Genomic DNA, 5260 nt, shown 5'->3' on the forward strand with positions numbered 1-5260 from the left:
TGAAAGACATCTAGGCTGTTTCAGGTTCTAGCTATTACAAATAATGATGCTATGAACATAGTTGAACAAATATTTTTGTAGCATGATTGAGCATCTTTTGGGAATATTCCCAAGAGTAGTACTGCTGGATCCTGAGGTAGGTTGACTCCCAATTTTCTGAGACACCACCATACTGATTTCCAAAGTGGTTGCAAAAGTTTGCATTTCCAACAACAACAAATGAGTGTTCCCCCTAATCCAAATTTTCTCCAGCATAAGCTATCATTGATGTTTTAGATCTTAGCCATTGTGAATGCTGTAATTTTATGAAAATGATAGAGACCTTTAAGGAGGAAATGAAAAACTCCCTTAAAGAAATGGAAGAGAAGACAAACAAAAAGTTAGAATAAACTAACGAATCCCTCAAAGATACCCAACAAAACCAGCAAAAAAAAACAATCAAACTGGTGAAAGAAATAGTTCAAGACTTGAAGACTGAAATGAAGGTAATAAAGGAAACAGAAACTGAGGGAATTCTGGATGTGGAAATTCTGGGTAAATGAACAGGAACTATAGAGAAAAGTATAACCATCTGAATACAAGAGATATAAGAATTTCAGGTGCTGAAGATTCTATAGAGAAAATGGACTCATTGGTCAAAGAAAACACTAAATCCAACAAATCTTAACACAAAACACTCAGGAAATTTGGGACACATTGAAGAGACCAAGCCTAAGAATAATAGGGGTAGGTTCTTTCCAGCTTGGGCCCGGCAGAATGGCTCCCACAAAGAAGGGTGTCGAGAAGAAAAAGGGCTCTTCTGCCATCAATGAAGTGGTGATCCGAGAATACACCATCAGCATTCACAAGCACATCCATGGCATGAGCTTCAAGAATCGTGCCCCTAGGGCACTCAAACAAATCTGGAAATTTGCCTTAAGGAGATAGGGACTCCTGATGTGCAGCTTGATACCAGGCTCAATAAAGCCATCTGGGCAAAAGGAAGAAAATGTTCCATACTGTATCCGGGTACGTTTGTCCAGAAAATGTAATGAGGATGAGGACTAACAAAATAAACTCTATACGTTGGTAACTTACATGCCTGTTAACACATTCAAAAATCTACAGACAGTCAATGTGGATGAGAAGTAACCTACTGAATCTCAAATAAAGTTGGAGAACTGCCTTAAAAAAGAAGAATAGAGGTAGAAGAAGGAGAAGAAATCAAGCTCAAAGACACAGAAAATATATTCAACAAAATTATAGAAGAAAACTTAGCCAACCTAAAGAAGGATATTCCTATGAAGGTACTAGAACCTTACAGAATACCAAATAGACTAGATAACAAACATCCCGTTGCCATATAATAATCAAAACACAAAATATACAGAATAAAGAAAGAATATTAAGAGCTGCAAAGGACAATGGTCAAGTAATATATAAAGATAAACCTATTAGAATTACACCTGATTTCTCAATGGAAACTATAAAACACAGAAGGTCTTGGATAGATGTGCTGTAGACACTAAGAGACCAGACTACTATACACAGCAAAGTTTTCTTTCACCATCATTGGAGAAAACAAGATATTCCATGACAAAACAGATTTAAACAATACATATACACAAACCCAGCCTTACAGAAAGTAGTAGAAGGAAAGCCCCAACCCAAAAAAGATAACAATATCCACAAACACAGACATATGATAACCCTCCACTAACATAACCCAATGAATGGAAATACACAAACCATACCACCAAAAAATAACTGGAGTTAACAATCAATGCTCATTAATATAGATTAATATCAATGGACTCAATTCACCTAAAAAAGACACAAGGTAAGAGAATGGATATGAAAACACCATCCAGCTTTCTGCTGTTTACAAGAAATATACCTCAACCTCAAAAACAAATGCTATCTCAGAGTAAAGGGTTGGGAAAAGGAAGGTTTTCCAATCAAACAGACCTAAGAAACAAGCGTGTGTGGCTATTCAATTATCTAACAAAATTGTTTTCAAACTAAAATCAGTGAGACAATATGTAAAAGGACATTTTATAATCATAACAGAAACAATTCATCAAGATGCAGTCTCAATCCTGAACATCTATGCCCCTAAAACAAGAGCACCCACATATGTAAAAAAAAAAAAATTACTAAAACTTAAATCGCACACCAAACCCCACACACTAATAGTAGAAGATTTCAACACTTCTCTCTCACCAATGGACAGGTCAACCAGACAGAAATTAACAGAGAAATAAGAAAACTAACAGATGTAATGAATCAAATGAACTTAACAGACATCTATAGAACATTCCCACCGAGACAGAAAAGGATATACCTTCTTCTCAGAATCTCATGGAACTTTTTCTAAAATTGCTACATACTCAGTAACAAAGAAAACATCCACAGATTAAAAAAAATGGAAGTAACCACCAGTGTCTTATTGGATCACCATGGAGTAAAATTAGAATTTCACAACAATACTATCCGAAGGAAGCCTACAAACTTATGGAAACTAAACAGTCAACTATTGAACCTGGGTCAAGGAAAAATAAAGAAAGAGATTAAATCTTCTAGAATTGAAATAAAATGAAGGCACAACATATCCAAAACTTTGGGACACTATGAGAGCAGTGCTAGGAGGAAAGTTCATAGCACTAAGTGCCCACATAAAGAAAATGGAGAAAGCTCACATTAGCGACTTAACAGCACACCTGAAATCTCTAGAAGAAAAAAATAACAGACTCACTCAGGAGGAGTAGAAGACTGGAAATAATCAAACTGAGGGCTGAAATCAACAAAATAGAAACCCAGGAAACAATACAAAGACTCAACAAAACAAAGAGCTGGTTCTTTAAGAAAGTCAATGACAAACCCTTATCCAAACTAATCAAAAGGTGGAGAGAAAACATACAAATTAACAAAATCAGAAATGAAAAGGGGGATATAACAACAGACACTAAGGAAATTCAGAGAAGCATTAGTTGTTACTACAAAAGCCTGTACTTCAAAAAAAATTGGGAAATGTAAAAAAACAGGCATTTTCTTTTAGATAGATTCCATATACCAAAATTGAATCAAGACCAGGTGAACAATTTAAATGAGTCAGTTTTGCAAATCTGTCCTCCAGAAATCAGTATGTGATAACACAAGTCACTTGTATTGACCTTTTTTTTTATAGGTTGGTATGTTGTTGCTTCCTTTTCCAGGAACTAACAAGCTAGGCAATAATTTGTAAAGTATTTTTGAATTTGTGCACATTTCTTTCTTCTTCCCTCAAATTTTGTTCCTAAACATTGACACATTGGCTCATATTTCTTGCTTTATGACTGCAAATAAACTCTAAGGTTAAACAATTTTCAGTCTTAAATCATAAATGTATGTCTCCTCTTTCAATATTTTAGTACTGTAAACAAGGACACAGTAATGCAGCTTCTAGTAGATATGTTTTCTTCAATAGCATCCACCTGTGAATGTGTGGTCACAGAAATATTACTTTGTTATTAGAAACTCAATTTTGAATACTTGGTGAACTATATGAAAGTGAAGGACATGTCTGTCATTTTTAATAGGAAACCTTAAGAAAGTTAATCCTGTCATTTAAGGCACACACTGAAAGTCAGGGAATTCTTTTGTTATATATGATACTAGAAACAATAAATAGAAGAAAAAGATAAAGTCCATAACCAGAATCACAATAGTTTGTAGCTTGTGTTAATTCAATACTTGTTAAATCTCAAAATGCACATGAACCCCATATATCTGTAGGTCTGAATTGGGGTCTGCCATCCTTTACGTGTGAAGTCCTCCTTCCCAAGTTACTCACATCAATATTTAAATGTCAATAATATCAAAGAAATGCCTAATATAAACTGAAAACCACAAGCGAGAAAAATAGCAAAATAGTCATGAAAGATCCATGAGATTTTAAATTATCTATTAATTAGTTGTTAGTTACATATTTATTCAATGATTGCAGGTGTGTGTGTGTGTGTATGTGTGTGTGTGTGACTAAATACCACAGCATGAGTGTGACACCTACAGAACCTCTTGTGTAATTTGACTCATTCCTTCCACAATGGCAGTTTCAGGAATCAACTCCTATTGTGAGACTTGACAAGCATTCCCACATACTGAGCCATGTAGGCAGAGGCTGATTGTTCATTCTCAGCCACCCTGACCTGAAATATCACACAAAAACTGTATTAATTGCAATACTTCTCTACCACTTGCTTAGGCATATGTTTAGCTAACTCTTAACATTATCACTTCAAGGCTCTTAGTTTACTAGTAAGGTTCTGAGGCATCTGACTCCTTTGGCAGCCTCATGGCATCTCTCTAACTCTGCCTTCTTTCTCCTCTATCTCTACTTTGAATTCCATCCTTGCTCTATTTTGCCATGTTATAGGCCCAAGAAGCTTCTTTATTCATTTATCAAATAAAAACACATATACAGAAGGCCCTCCTATACCATTGAATGTAACACATATACAGAAGGACTCCGCACACCATTAAATGAAACACATATACAGAGGAACTCCCACACCATTAAATGAAACACATATACAGAAGGACTTCTCACACCAGAGCCATCTGTTTGTTCTGAGCAGGTTCTGAGTGGAATACAATGTTTATAGTTCTGCACATGTTTTCAACCAGGGATAATGGAACCCTAGGTTCTTTCTTTTTTTCCTTTGTTTCTCTCTTCCTCCCTTCCTCTCTCCCTCCCTCTGTTCCTTCTTTCTTTCTTTCTTTCTTTCTTTCTTTCTTTCTTTCTTTCTTTCTTTCTTTCTGTTCTCTCTCTTTTTTCTTTCTTCCTTTCTATTTCTTTATTTCTATTGTTTTTGTCATTTGTCAGTTAATATTTCATCTTCAGATTCTCCTTTAAAATTTTTTTCACACAATATGTTTTGATCCTATGCTTTCCCTTCCCCTAGATCCTCCCAGATCCTTCCATCTCTCTACCCACCCAAGTACATTTTCTTTCTCTTTCAAACAAAACAAAACAGATCCCCCACACAAAAATAAAGCATCAACAACAGAAAAACAAAAACAAAATAGATATGGTGAAATGGGGAAATTAATCAGACTAAAGAAAAACAAAAAGTGCACACACACAAACACATTACAGAGTCTGTTTACTATTGACTAACTACCACTTGCTATGAGGCCTGCCCTGTAGTGTTTGTTATACTTCAGTAACACTCCATTGGAGATAACTGATTTTCACTTTCCCATGTTATCTATTGCAAATAAATTCTGGCTAAGGTTATGA

The 5260-nt window shown here is 35.3% G+C and overlaps 1 pseudogene; it reads left to right on the forward strand.

The window, feature by feature from the left end:
* Positions 1–756: 756 nt before the first annotated feature.
* LOC102001605 lies at positions 757–1131 on the forward strand (annotated as a pseudogene).
* Positions 1132–5260: the final 4129 nt, after the last annotated feature.

The sequence above is a fragment of the Microtus ochrogaster genome, unplaced genomic scaffold (genome assembly GCF_000317375.1).
Source record: "Microtus ochrogaster isolate Prairie Vole_2 unplaced genomic scaffold, MicOch1.0 UNK43, whole genome shotgun sequence".
Lineage (NCBI taxonomy): Eukaryota > Metazoa > Chordata > Mammalia > Rodentia > Cricetidae > Microtus > Microtus ochrogaster.